Genomic DNA, 15,945 nt, shown 5'->3' with positions numbered 1-15,945 from the left:
GCTAAGTCATGCTTTTCAAGTGATATGTGTTAAATACAATGGTCCAGATTTTCTGATGGCCAGACAGACAGGCACTATTCCAGTGTAAATGGGAGTTGAACACTGGAATCCTAAGAAATTGCAGCAGGCTCTGAAGGATTTGCCTGGCAATTTGAAGATTCTGGTGGACAATTCCCCTACATCTGGAACGCTCTGAAAGAATCCATTTAAATCAGAAATTCAGTGAGATTCCAATTAAATTAAGTAAATATTTACTCAGGAAATGTTATTTATTAACTATGTAGTTTAGCTCCAATGTGACTATTTAAATGAGCCCATATTTACTTCACATGCTCCAAAATGCATCTTCTCCTTCCTAACCCCAACTCAGATACCAGCCAGAGAGCCAAACCTTAACTCCCTTCCCCCAGCATGTTCTTCCCCTTTACCCCTGAATCCCATATCGCCTGCCAGACCTGCCTTGCCACGCGCTTCATCTTCCCCCATCTGGAACAGAACCCTCCCAGGCATGATATCCTCTCCTACACCAGATCTCAAAGCACCAGGGACCTGGGTTCAATTCCAGCCTTGAGCGACTGTCTGCATGGAGTTTGCAAATTCTCCCCGTGCCTGCGTGGGTTTCCTCCGGGTGCTCCAGTTTCCTCCCACAGTCCAAAGATGTGCAGATCAGGTGAACGGGCCATGCTAAATTGCCCGTTGTGTTAGATGCATTAGTCAGAAGGAAATGGATCTAGGCAGGTTACTCTTTGGAGGTTCAGTGTGGACGTGTTGGGCCAAAGGGCCTGTTTCCACACAGTGGAGAATCTAATCTAATCAATTCTTCTCATCCATCTTGACTTGCCATAAGCATATCAATTACCTGGCCCCCTTGCACCCTAAACACTTCCCACTTGGCATCTTATTCAACTTATTTCTGGGCGGCACCGTGGCACAGTGGTTAGCACTGCTGCCTCACAGCGCCGGAGACCCGGGTTCAATTCCCGCCTCAGGCAACTGACTGTGTGGAGTTTGCACATTCTCCCAGTGTCTACGTGGGTTTCCTCCGGGTGCTCCGGTTTCCTCCCACAGTCCAAAGATGTGCAGGTCAGGTGAATTGGCCATGCTAAATTGCCCGCAGTGTTAGGTAAGAGGTAAATGTAGTGGTCTGGGTGGGTTGCGCTTCGGCGGGTTGGTGTGGACTTGTTGGGCCGAAGGGCCTGTTTCCACACTGTAATGTAATCTATTCTAATCTAAAAACTGGCACCCTAGCTTCAAACTCATCTGACACCAGGCACCATGCCGCAACTATCACCCTACTCAGCCACCAACCAATCCACCCAGCATCTTGATATCACACTTACCTCAGGTACTTAACATCTGACAGCAACTGGCAGGACTTTCACATTTCAGAATACAGCAACTATAAAAATAAAATAATTCATGGGACATGGATGCCACTGGCCAGGCCAGTATTTACTGCCCATCCCTAATTTGCAGTTGAGAGTCAACTACATTACTGTGAGTCTTGAGTCATATGTAGGTAAGACAAGTAGATTTCCTCCCCTACAGGGTCACTAATGAATCAGATGGAGTTATCCAATAATTGACAATGAATGTATGGTCATCATTCAACTCTTTAATTCCAGATTTTTATACAATTGAAAATTCCGCCATCTGCCATGGCAGGATTTGAACCAGCACTCCCAAAACATTATCTGGGTCTCTGGATTAATTATGGCTAGGCCATCATCTCCCCTACTGACTGCAGTGAGAAGTGGCCATGGGATTACTTTCCTTTGACAGTTCTGAGCTATGGAAAATCTGTCAGAATAGAAGTATTTCTGAATTTCTCTGCATTTCTGAAGAAGCCCCAATTTGAATCTCCTGTCATAAAAAGGAGGAGCCAGACTAGCAATCTGCATTGTTACTCCTCAGAAAATCCAACCCATTCACTTTAGCAGCTGCTTATTCATTCAACCTTCAAGGCTAACAATTTTGTTAGGGTACAGGGAGTAGACATAGGGTCTTCAATGAAAGTTTGAACGGAATACAGTGATCCATACGTTCTTTCACCATACATCCGGTGAAATTGGCAACACAAGTGCTGATGTGAACTGTGCTCACACTTTGCTATCATTCATTAAACAAAGTCTTAACCCCAGACTGATTAGAGAATTTGTAAAGCTGTTGAAATGTTATATATTTGTATCAAGGCATTGTTCAAATATCCACAGCAATTGTTAAAAGTGAGATTTTCTACCAATACAACATTCAATTCCCATGTGGTAAATTCTCTAATCTGTTGTTTATCATTCCACACAAGAACTAGCTCATATTGGTTGTCATAGAAACAGGAGAAAAAATCCATTTATGCAGTGGATATGTACGGTAAAACAAGGTTTTAGTACAGTGTTTTATTATTCCACAAAATCAGTCTCAATTTATAATGCAGAATTAAAATTTCCTGTTTGTTCATCTATTGTGTTTCTTCTTATACATCAATGCATAATAAATGCAAACAATACCAAACACATCAAGAACAAATAAAATGAACAAATTCCTGACTCAATGCCAAGTTGCTTTTAAAACAAAAATAAATGAAATTGATTCCAAAATACAGATAATACTTTTTGTAATGTATTCCAATTTACAGACTACTGAAGATAACGTATTCCACTTTGCAGACTGCAGAAGATAATGCCTTCCAAACCAAAAAGTACATCAAAAGGAAAACTCTTCCACTTATTGGTAATAAAAACTGAACAAACTTCATGAAATATTTCTTTAACAATTTATTTTTCCCCAAACTATTAGATGCAAATATGAACATGAATACTTACCAATTTCATCAAGTCTAGGGATGTAATCAAGAGTTTTAATGCAATCAAGGTTCATTAATATTAAAATACTGTCAAGAAAATCTTAGTCATAGAGTCACAGATGTACAGCACAGAAACAGACCCTTTGGTCCAACTCATCAATGCTGACCAGATATCCTGAATTAATCTAGCCCCATTTGCCAGCACCCAACCCATATCCCTCTAAACCCTTCCTATCCATATACCCATCCAGATGCCTTTTAAATGTTGCAATTGGACCAGCCTCCACCAGTTCCTTTGATAGCTCATTCCATACACATATCATCCTATGCAAGGAAAGTTGCCCCTTTGGTCCCTTTTAAATCTTTCCCCTCTCACCCTAAACCCGTGCCCTCTAGTTCTGGACTCCTCTACCCTAGGGAAAAGACCTTGTCTATTTTCATCTATCCATGCCCCTCATGATTTTATAAACCTCTATATTGTCATCCCTCAGCCTCTGACGCTCCAGGGAAAACAGCCCAGCCCATTCTGCCTCAATATATATTTACCAAGAAATCAAATATAATAAATTGAAATCACCCAGAACATTGACAAAACCTAAAAGCTTCTGCAAATTAATCCAGTTTTAAGGGGAGTTTTCTCTCATACCTAGACGGCTGATTTTTAAGGATTATATACAAATCTGTGAAAGCTGGTGTCTGTATTCATCAGATTTATAAATGATGATAAGTCAAACTGGTCCAAAACAATACAACTGCTGATACAAGGACAGGCTTTACATCACATGACGATGCAGTATTATATAGTGGGAACACAATGCACACTGCTTAAGTTACTGAAAAGGCAATTCAAATTGTGTCCCATTTGCTGTTATAATATAAACATTTTGTTTTGGTGAATTTGTAAAACAATAATAGCCGGTCAAGTATGAAGAGGGGTCAGCTCCTTGAATTTCAGGAGGTGGAATTGCTCTTTCCAAATCTCAGACATTCCTGAGTGACACAAGAGACTTAAACTGAGAGTGCAACACAGCTGATGAAAAATTTTAGCTCAGCCTAATAACCTACCTTATAGCAAGAGATGATGAGGGGATACTTAGCAGAAACCCAGGACAAATAAGTCAACACCTCTATCCTGAACTGAAAAGTTAGAGAAGGTTTTAGTTGTTGGGCTTCAGTTTATCTTATCTTCTAGCTTTTCTTTGCTGGTAAACTTTGCACAGTACGCGTGGAACTGGGAGTCTGTTCCAAAGATTTTATCCCAGTAGGTAAAGGTTGAAGCATAATTTCCAATAAAGTTCATGTGATGAAAATCATGAAATCGAGCTCCAGCATAAAATGGAATCAGATGCAATGGATTCACAGGGATATCATAACCACTGGGGATAAGAAATGCAAGATGTGGTTAAAATGTCATTAACATATAAAAGGTATCAGTATTGCAAAACAAAGCTATGAAATGGCCCAGATCTTGCAGTCAGCTGTAAAGTGGCAATGTTCATCATTAACTGAATCAAGTAGTTTAACCTTGGCTTAATTATAAGGGACAACAGGAATTTGCTTTCTCAAGTTTGAAATGACTCCAACAGCAAAGTTAGTGCAACAGCCTAGTAATGGTCCATTTTCAGCACAGCCAAATCCCCTTTGTGGCATTACAAGCTGGAGATAGGCCCCTTGAGATATGCATTTGGGCTCAATGACAGGCAAATTAATTTCTTAATTGATGGTAGCAATATGACCCTGCTTAAAGCTAAACCACACCAACAGCCACCAATCACCCCAGTGCCTTCAAATCACTTATACCGGGAACAGCTTGAGGACATGTGTCTATGTGCATCTCTCTACGTGAGAAAGATGGAGAACAAAGAGTGAGGTGTTGGTGCTAAGTGCTGATCAGGAAAGGTTCTGACCTGCTGGGAGCAGTCCTAAAACAAATGTATGGTAAAGATTTATTGCAACCGCTGGAGACATCAACCCAAACTCTTACCTGACCGGTCCGATAGCTGCAAACCTCTCAACATGCACTGCTAACGGACGAAGATCAAAGCCAATTGTTAATATTGAAAATTATTTTAAATTGTTCATAATTTTGAAGAAAAGAGCACATTAAAAAAATACGCAAAGGATTTTTCCATAGTTTCAAGGAATTGGGGGAACGTATTAACATAGATTGAGAATAGTGCACAATTAATTATCATAAAACAAACCCAGTAGGAATGAACAGGGCATTTTCAGGATGACAAGGTGCAGCTAGTGGAGTACCACAAGTATTCATGTTGAGTCTTGGCTACTTACAATCCACATCTTAAGCGAGGTGACCAAGTATAATACACCGTTCTGCTACAATGAATGTTTCTCAATGCAAATTCACTGTAAGACAATTGATGAATTGGGGACGCTGTTTCAAAACCACAAAGTTTTAAAACATGTGTTGGCTGTAATTACATCACCAACACTTTAAGCGTGGTTTCTAAAGCATGATTTTACTATAATGTGGGGCTGCACCAGAATGCAACCATCACATTATAGAAGAACTGACTGTATAGCCAAAAACAAAGAAAACCAAAGATCCACAGATGCTGGAAAATCAGAAACATAAACAGAAATTGCTGGAAGACTGTAGCAGGCCTCCGAAAGCATAGGAACATGGTGGCGTGTTGAAGTGTCAGGCAACTTGAAGTTCAGGTCACCTTTGCAGAAAATGGGGTTTTGCAAAGTGGCCATCCGGCCTGTGTTTGGTCTCCCAGTTTAGAGGTGACCACATCGTGAGTTATGAATACATACTGTTTAAATAATTACCACTTCACTTACATGGTGTGGCTGGGGCTTTGGAATGATAAGGAGCGAGGAGGTAAGCAGGCAGACATTACACCTTCTGCAAAATGCCGTGATGGTCATGAAGTGGTGTTGGGAATGGAGAATGAAGGGCTTTTGCCCGAAACGTCAATTTTCCTACTCCTCGGATGCTGCCTGAACTGATGTGCTTTTCCAGCACTACTCTAATCCAGAATCTGGGTTCCAGCATCTGCAGTCATTGTTTTTACCTTGGGAATGGAGGAGTTCACCAGAACGTCCCAGAGGGAACGATCCTTGTGGAACACTCTCAAGGAAGGAGAGAGGAAGTGGATATCTAGTCATGACATCCTGCTGGAGGTGACAAATAGTGGCTTACAATCCTTTGTGTGTGGATGCTGGTGGAGTGGTAAGTGCCTACCACTATCATTGTTGTAGGAGGGAAGCGAATGGGTCAGGGCAGAAATGCAGGAGATGGGCAAACATGGCTAAGGGCCCTGTTGACCACAGTTAATCCGTTGCATCTGTTCTGAGAATGCCATCTCCTATAGGGGAGAGGCAAAACAATGACTGATGCTGGAATCCAAGGTAAACAAGCAGGAGGCTGGAAGAACACAGCAAGCCAGGCAGCAATGGGAGGTGAAGAAGTGTAACGTTTGGAGTGTAACCCTTCAACGACTTCTGTAGGGGAGCCTCAGAAACATCCACCTTCTTTCCCAACTAAGAATTCTCCATTAGCCCATTCACCTCCCCCTCTGCAAGCTTGTCTTCAGCATAAGTACCACATTTTCATCGCTGCTAACAGTTCTGAAGAGTCATCAGGCCCAAAACATGAACTCTGCTTTCTTCCCACAGATGCATGCCAGACCTGCTCAACTTCTCCAGCAATTTCTGTTTTTGTTTTGATCAACTAAACCAGTCTCACCTCACAACATATTCAGACCTACCTGTGGACATCAATAGTTTCCAGTAGACAAAAAGTAACCCAAGCCCACAGCAGCATCACGTGGTTACAGAATATCATGATTCCAATGAAGAAGCCTGCTCCAAGGAGAATGGTCTCCAGTGGATGAGCATATTCAGCTTGCATGCCAAACGGGGACTAGAAGAAAACATTTCAAATCGATAGAGTTTGGTAAACTTACATTTTTTGTACAGATAGACAACCTTTTATCCGAAAAGCTCCAAAGTCCAAAGGTTTTTGTGTAACGTTTTTTTTTCCCCCATTAACAAGTTGTTTGGCGTGCAACCAGTTAACCCAAATCCACACCCACTCAATGTGTGTCACTCAGATGTGAAATGTGGGGGGTGTGACCCAGCACTGGCAGGCCTCAATTCTGTTTCAGGGCCTGTTGTACTCACAGTAAGTCTGTCTTTTGGGAATTTTAAAAAAAAAATTTCACCAAACTGTCACTTATTCTGAAATTCGAAAAATTCTGAATTCTGAAAACCAGTTGGTCCCGAGCATTTCGGAGAAAGGATTGTGCACCTGTACTAAGAAAATGAGAAGAATCATTTGTCTCATTAACGCAATTCCACTCTGATATGCAATATCTAACTTTAAAATCAAGGAAATGTTCTGCAACACCTTTTGACTCAAGGGCAGATCTTGCAAAGTTTTGCTCATCTATTTGTATATTTACCTCTGTCTAACAATTTGATTTCTGTACATAATGTGGCTTTTAATATTCCTGTGGTAGTGTCCCTACCTCTACATCAGGAGAGGCACATTGAAGTCCCAGCCATGATGTGATCACCATGCATCTGTATTAGAATATATCCAAACAGGACAATAAAAGAAATAAGCTTCACAAATTGATATTTACTACTGTGGTTGTATGTGCTTGGAGAAGCACATACGTATGAACATGCACATAAATTGTCACAAAGTCTGATATATCTTGAAACATTTTTGCACATGCCTTGGTAATTTTGCATTGATAGGTCAAGTTAAATAATCTGAAGTATAATTGTTTTACATATATTACTCGATTGACAATGGAGTCAAATGTTATGGGAGTAGAGAGGGAAGCGGAGTGAAAGTTGGATCAGCCATGATCTTATTGATTGGTGGAGAATGCTAAAATGGGCCACTCCTGCTCCTAATTCTTACGCTCTTTGCAGCTTTCTGCAAGTTAGGAAGATGCATGTAACTTCAGTGCAATTGTATGAAAGAAAACCTCAAAGTGAAGCTTCTTGATAAGAAGTTCCACAGTAGCAATATCAGGATTAAATAAAGCAGCTCCGTTTCTTATACAGATGTAAGAACTGGCATTGTTACCAAAGACTCATTTTGGTGTATGTTGGAAACTGACAAATTCATTACCACTAACCAATCAGTTCCTCCACAGTTTGGCAAAACTAATATCACTAGTGACATTAATAATACGATATAGTTGGAAGCTAGAAAGAATGGTTATACCCCATGTAACAAAAGACTAGTTTAGTTGCATTTTGAACCAAATGCAGGAGGAGTGTTTGGAAAAGACAATCAGCCACTTCGAAAAATTAACTTTTTCCACACAATTTGCAAAAGCATAAGTCTAAAAAAAAAAGATGGCTCACTAAATTCTCAAGGGCAACTAGGAATGATCAATAAAGGCTGTATCAATGATAACCATTATTGGAAAGGAAATTTCTAAAATGCAAAGAGAATTTTCTGTCTTGTCAAAGATCCCAGTACCAAGGATTGAATTACATACTTTAAAACAGACAATACATTGATGTATTTGAGGAATTTAAAAAAGTTAGCCAAAGCACTGATGAACCAGCATCAATTCGTAAATCTTGCAAATTGAAGTCCAACATATGAAATGGAGCAAGAAGTTGCGCAAATTCAAATTAGTAAAACCAAAGTTTTGGAAAAGGTCTCATTGCAGCCCTAGAGTTACAGGGAACATTCTGAATATTAAGAGGAGAGTTTGCTCTCATCTTTTGGTAAACTCTTTAAATCAAACAGCATAGAATTGCAGAAAATAAAAACAGTATGCTTGGAACTAACCGAAAAATCATGATGCACCTTGTGAACATATTTGTAGATTCTCCGGTGATGTAACAATCTGTGCAAGAAATAGTGCCAGGTATCCTCAACAACTGCACAACCAAGGCACTGAGCCAGCAGCACGTACCTGGAGATTCACAGAATATAGTTAGGAACATACTCTCCAGTCAATTTAAATGGATAGAGCCAAAGACAATAATCAAACGTTTAGAAGAACTGTGTAAAAACAAATTGTAAGTAACAATTGATGATATGCCAAATACTGTGGTGTAAGGATAACCTCATATAATCCAAACCAATTATTACAACTTGGAGACATGCAGTCGACATTAATGGTCCATTTGACTTCACATTTCAACACGTAAAAATGTGAAAAGTATGCAAGGACAATAGACAGCCCATATGTGCAGATCTCCACAGCAAAATGTCACCAACACTTACTGCCTTATTCACGACTTCAGGAGTCAAGGAAGATGATATTAATAAGCATGCAGAATGGACATGTAAATGATAAATTAATTTCAATATGATGGGTACGTGCATAGGAAGGGTTTAGACAGATATGGACCAAATGTGGCAAATGGAACTAAATCAGTTTAGGATATCTGGTTGGCACAGACAAGTTGGTCCGTGGGGTTTGTTTTGGTACTGTACAACTGACTCTATAAATTATTTTTTAAATGTAATATAATACATAAGTGTTTAGTCTGAGTGAACCATAATTGTTTGGAATACAAGGTGACTAACTTCAGAAAATGGCTCTCATGCTGTACATTCAGTTGTAGTGCAGCCCATTCTTCGAAAAAAACTAAATTAACCTGAACAAAATCCATCTGCAATTTCACCACCTTGCACTCTTCTTTACACTTTCAATAAATTTATTTTCAGAGGGTGTGACTGTGTCACTTTTTTAAACTATTTCCAACAATCCATCTTATTTCCACAAAAATTAAGATCCTCCCTAACCTTTTTTCTGAGGTGCTTCAAAATACCAGGTTTACTTACAACTAGTCGCCATATTTTGCTCCCTAGTGGCACACTAATATCTGAGCCAGGAGGTGGTGATTCATGTTCCACACTAGATACCAGAGGCAATAACACTGACATACAGCAGAACATATCATTGCACATACTGGCTTGCCAGGTGGGAGATTAAATGGAGGGCCTAGCTACCTCTCTGTCAATCCAAAAAAATGTATGTCACCATTCAAAGCTGAGCTGGGCATTTCTTTCTAGTGTCATGGCCAACATGTATCCATCAATCAATATAACTCAAACACAAAATCTTGGCATTATTTTCTTGCAGTTTCTGGTCCTAACTGTGTTAATTGGTTGCCACATTTTCCCATACTACAACAATTAATACAATTCAATATTCAATTAGCTGTAAAACTCTTCTGGATGTTCTGTGGATATAAGGTCAGCATTCTAGTAAAACAGCAATTTTAACTACAAATAGAAATTGGACAATTAAAACAAACTGCCTCCCAAAAAGTACAGCAAGTACAATACTACCATCTTGGCATTGACTCCCAGGTGTAAGGGATGTTGAAGTACTCAGTGAAATAATAAGTGCCACAAATCATTGGTAACTGGATACAGAAATGATTGAAGAGTAACACTTTGAAACATTTCCATTGTTGTTCCCATGTTTCTGGCTTGTCCTGGAAAGGAAAGGAACAGATGTAGATGTGATTTAAATCTCAAAAGAATCTTACATGAAGAAAAACTTACATTAAAAAAATTAAAACAATCTTTAATGATTGCTTACCTCTTGAACCTAATAGCAAAAAGGTTCTAATGCACAGTAGGTAACAAATAGCATCTGACAACGTAGACAGTACACAAAGCTTCACACATGGAGTTATTATCCTCACCACAAAGTGTCCAAAGATATTGCTAATGGAGTTTACAGCAATTCGATGCCATATGTCTGAAGTTATTACAACTGGTGACATGCAGTCCACATTAATGGTTTATTTGATTTCACATTACAACATTTTTAAACATGGAAGAGTATGCAAGGACAATAGACAGCCCATCTGTGCAGATCTCCACAGCAAAATGTCACCAACACTTACTGACATATTCACAACTTCAGGAGTCAAGGAAGATGATATTAATAAGCATGCAGAATGGACATGTAAATGATAAATTAATTTCAATATGATGGGTAGGTGCATAGGAAGGGTTTAGACAGATATGAACCAAATACTGGCAAATGGAACTAGATCAGTTTAGGATATCTAGTTGGCACAGACAAGTTGGTCGGTAGGGTTTGTTTCGGTACTGTATAACTCTGAGTCTATGAATCTGAGATGTTATATGTTAGTAGTTAAGTAGGGTCACACGCTCCTTGGAAAATTAAATGGTGTTTTGGTGGGGTTGAGGGAGGCAGTGGGTGAAGGTGAAAGGATAGATAAGGAATTTAGGAGTACAATAAAAAATGAATAATAGCAGCATTATAGTTAACAAGACCACACATAACACAAACAAAACACTATCTAGAAAGGAATACCAGACCTAAAAATCAGAATAGTTGGATAAAACTAATTTGGAATCTCATCAAGAGTACTGTGCAAGATTTGGAATCCCATATTACAGCAGGTATAAAATTACTGCAAGTTCTTTTATTGGTCAGAGTATTGAGTACAGGAGTTGGGAGGTCATGTTGCGGCTGTACAGGACATTGTTTAAGCCACTGTTGGAATATTGCTTTCAATTCTGGTCACCTTCCTATCGGAAAGATGTTATGAAACTTGAAAGGGTTCAGAAAAGATTTACAAGGATGTTGCCAGGGTTGGAGGATGTTGTGGGTGTTTTCCCTGGAGCATCAGAGGGGTGACCTTATAGAGGTTTATAAAATTGTGAGGGGCATGGATAGGATAAATAAACAAAATCTTTTCCCTGGGGTCGGGGAGTCCAGAACTAGAGGGCATAGTTTTAGGGTGAGAGGGGAAAGATATAAAAGAGACCTAAGAGGCAACTTTTTCACGCAGAGGATGGTACGTGTATGGAATGAGCTGCCAGAGGATGTGGTGGAGGCTGGTACAATTGCAACATTTAAAAGGTATTTGGATGGGTATATGAATAGGAAGGGTTTGGAGGGATATGGGCCGGGCGCTGGCAGGTGGGTCTAAATTGGGTTGGGATATCTGGTTGGCATGGACGGGTTGGACCAAAGGATCTGTTTCCATGCTGTACATCTCTATGACTCTGTAACAGTAATGATTGCCACATTACTAGACTAGTAAACCAGAGAGCTGAACTAATAACTCAGAAATGCAAGCTCAAATCCTACCCTGGAAACTGGGGAATTTAAATTCAGCTATTCAAACAAAATCTTAAATTTAAAAAAAACTGGAATCAGTAATGGTGACCAAATGATTGGATTGTCATAAGAACCCAATTGCTTCAACAAAGTGCTTTCCAGGAGAAAATTTGGCTTCTTTGCTCAATCACACCAAGTGCATCATGGGCTTTCCAACCCACTATTTGCGGTTGCGCCTTTTGCCTCCCAGACTTTGCAATTCCTTTCTTAAGTACCTCTTCATTTCAAACGTCCTTCTGTGAAGAAATTTTTAAATTATATTTTTCTTGTGATATTAAAAAAGGTATGTAGTTACTGGGGAGTACAGAACTCGATTATTACTGAAAAAAAAACAACTTGTCAAATCTTTGTTTTCCATTTGCCAGAACAGGAGGAGGTGCAATTTAGTTGGCAAGTGGACTTTGATTGAGGTGCTCCAGTGGTGAGGTACCACTGTGTGCACCAGTAAACGACCAATGTTTGTTTGCATTTAAACAAGGCATTTGACTCTGCTTGGTCAAACGACGTAGGCAAAAGTGAGGACTGCAAATGCTGGAAACCGGAGTTTAGATCAGAGTGGTGCTGGAAAAGCACAGCAAGTCAGGCAGCATCCGAGGAGCAGGAAATACCTATCTCTAAACACATGGATTAGAAAATATCTACTGCAGTCAGTGTGGCTCTTGTGGAACTGCGATAGCATTTGTAACTTTGGGCCAGGTTTGCCAGAGATGTGTAATCTATAAAAATGAAAAACAGTAGTAGACCCAAAACAGATGCTTGCAGTACACCACTAGTAACTGAACTTCAGAATGAATATTTCCCATCAATAACCATCTTCTGTCTTCTTTCAGCTAGCCAATTTCTGAGCCAAACCGCTAAATCACCTTCAATCCCATGCCTCTGCATTTTGTGCAACAGCCTACCATGGAAAACCTTATCAAGCACCTTACAGAAATCCATATACCCCACAATCACTTTACCCTCAATCACATGTTTGGTCATCATCTCAAAGTCAATAAGGTTTGTGAGGCACAACCTGCCCATTACAAAATTCTGTTGACTATCCCTAATCAACTTATTCCTCTCTAGATGATTATAGATCCTCTCTCTCATAAGCTTTTCCAACACTTCACCCACAACCAAAGTAACACTCGCTGGTCTGTAATTACCAGGGTTGTCTCTACTCCCCTTCTGGAACAAGGGAACAATATTTGCCATCCTCCAGTCTTCCAGCACTATTCCTCTAGACAATGATGACATAAAGATCAAAACCAAAGGCTCTACAATCTCCTCCCTGGCTTCCCAGAGAATCCTATGGGACTTATCTATTTTCACACTTTCCAGAATTGGTAACACCACCTCCTTGCGAACATCAATCCCATCTAGTCTAGTAGCCTGTATCTCAGTATCCTCCTCAACCACATTTCCTTTTTCCAGTAAAAATAGTGATGAAAAATATTCATTTAGCACTTCCCCTATCTCCTCAGACTCCATGCACAATTTCCCCACTACTATCCTTGATTGGCCCTAATCTTTCTCTAATTACTTTTTTTTCCCTGATGTACTTACAGAAAGCTTTAGGGTTTTCCTTGATCCTACCTGCTAACAACTTCTCATGTCCCCTCGTGGCTCCTCTTAGCTCTCTCTTTAGGTCTTTCCTGACTGACATGTAACTCTCAAGTGCCCTAACTGAGCCTTCACATCTCATCCTAACAAGCCGCCTTCTTCCTCTTGATAAGAAATTCAACTTCTCTAGTAAACCGTGGCTCCCTTGCTCAACTACTTCCTCCATGCCTGACAGATAGATACTTATCAAGGACATGCAGTCTCTGTTCCTTGAATAAACTCCACATTTCAATTGTGTCTATCCCCTGCAGTTTTCTTCCCCATCCTGTGCATTCTAAATCTTGTCTAATCACATTATAATTGCCTTTCCCCCAGCAATAACTCTTGCCCTGCATTATATACCTATCCCTTTCCATCACTAAAGTAAACATAACCAAACTGTGGTCACGATCACCAAAGTTCTCACCTACCTCCAAAATCTAACACCTGGCTAGGTTCATTACTGAGTACCAAATCTAAATGTGGCCTCACCCCTTATTGGCCTGTTTACACACTGTGTCAGGAAAACAATCCTGCATACATTGGATAAAAACAGACCCAACTAAAATATTCGAACTATAGAATTTCCAGTCAAAAACTCAACCTCTAATTGTAGCCAGTTTTTCTTGATAGAAAGAATGAGAAAATTACTCTGAACTCAATCATGCAGCCAAAATTATATAATTTTCAATATGTGTGATGGTTTATAGGAGACAACGTGCATAATACAAATTGCATCGCACCAGTATCTTCCCAGTAGCATAAAAACGACAAGCAGTAGAAATGTATAGAGTCATAGAGATGTACAGCATGGAAACAGAACCTTCGGTCCAACCCGGGCATGCCGACCAGATATCCCAACCCAATCTAATCCTACCTGCCAGCATCCGGCCCATATCCCTCCAAACCCTTCCTATTCATATACCCATCCAGATGCCTCTTAAATGTCGCGATTGTACCAGCCTCCACCACATCCACTGGCAGCTCATTCCATACAGGTACCACCCTCTGCGTGAAAAGGTTGCCCATGAGGTCTCTTTTATATCTTTCCCCTCTCACCCTAAACCTATGCCCTCTAGTTCTGGACTCCCCGACCTCGGGGAAAAGACTTTGTCTACTTATCCTATCCATACCCCTCAATTTTGTAAACCTCTATAAGGTCACCCCTCAGCCTCTAACGCTCCAGGGAAAACAGCCCCAGCCTGTTCAGCCTCTCCCTGTAGCTCAAATCCTCCAACCCTGGCAACATCCTTGTAAATCTTTTCTGAATCCTTTCAAGTTTCACAACATCTTTCCGATAGGAAGGAGACCAGAATTGCACGCAGTATTCCAACAGTGGCCTAACCAATGTCCTGTACAGCCGCAACATGACCTCCCAACTCCTATACTCAATACTCTGACCAATAAAGGAAAGCATACCAAACGCCTTCTTCACTATCCTATCTACCTGCGACTCCACTTTCAAGGAGTTATGAACCTGCACTCCAAGGTCTCTTTGTTCAGCAACAACTTACCATTAAGTGTACAAGTCCTGCTAAGAGTTGCTTTCCCAAAATGCAGCACCTCGCATTTATCTGAATTAAACTCCATCTGCCACTTCTCAGCCCATTGGCCCATCTGGTCCAAATCCTGTTGTAATCTGAGGTAACCCTCTTCGCTGTCCACAACACCTCCAATTTTGGTGTCATCTGCAAACTTACTAACTGTACCTCTTATGCTCGCATCCAAATCATTTATGTAAGTGACAAAAAGTAGAGAACCCAGCACCCATCCTTGTGGCACTCCACTGGTCACAGGCCTCCAGTCTGAAAAACAACCCTCTACTACCACCCTTTGTCTTCTTCCTTTGAGCCAGTTCTAGCCAGTATCCAGATGGCTAGTTCTCCCTGTATTCCATAAAAAAAAGCAATCACACGTCTTTTTCTCAATGGCTTTAAATAATTGTATTATTGATTTGCTTTCGATTAGAATTTCTTTCCAAGGGAATAAATATTACAAGGCCAACTCTCTTTAAAAGGAGTGAAAGAGCGCAGTGTTGTGCAATAACAGAAACATCATAGTCCAGTCTGCTACCGCCCCCGAACCCTTTCACCTACCTGCTGGATTTTATATTTCTGCATGTAAGGTATGCATTGAAAGATGAACCCGGGCAGACAGAAAAAGAAATAGACGAGTTCATCAACAAGTAGGGAGCCCCATCTTGTAATCTGAAACTTGATGTAAGTATTCAGCGCTATGGAAAGGTCCCTGAAGCGGGTTCGCAGGAAACATAGAGTGCACAGCCAGGTAGGCTGAGCTCAGGATAGCTCCAGCCGTGATATTCATCGCTGCAGGCGCTGGACCGCGAGCACAGACACCAGGGGCTGTTCCCAGAGCGCGGGCCGCACCGCTCAGCTGTTCCATGCCATCAGCTGTTAGCACACACTCCGCCGCCCATTG

The 15,945-nt window shown here is 40.6% G+C and overlaps 1 pseudogene; it reads right to left on the bottom strand.

Annotated features, from left to right (window-relative positions):
• Positions 1 to 3,249: 3,249 nt before the first annotated feature.
• LOC122553974 lies at positions 3,250 to 15,945 on the bottom strand (annotated as a pseudogene).

The sequence above is a fragment of the Chiloscyllium plagiosum genome, chromosome 1 (genome assembly GCF_004010195.1).
Source record: "Chiloscyllium plagiosum isolate BGI_BamShark_2017 chromosome 1, ASM401019v2, whole genome shotgun sequence".
NCBI classification, from domain to species: Eukaryota; Metazoa; Chordata; class Chondrichthyes; order Orectolobiformes; family Hemiscylliidae; genus Chiloscyllium; species Chiloscyllium plagiosum.
The sequence above is the reverse complement of the archived record's forward strand: the minus strand, read 5'-3'. Positions and strand labels throughout refer to the sequence as shown.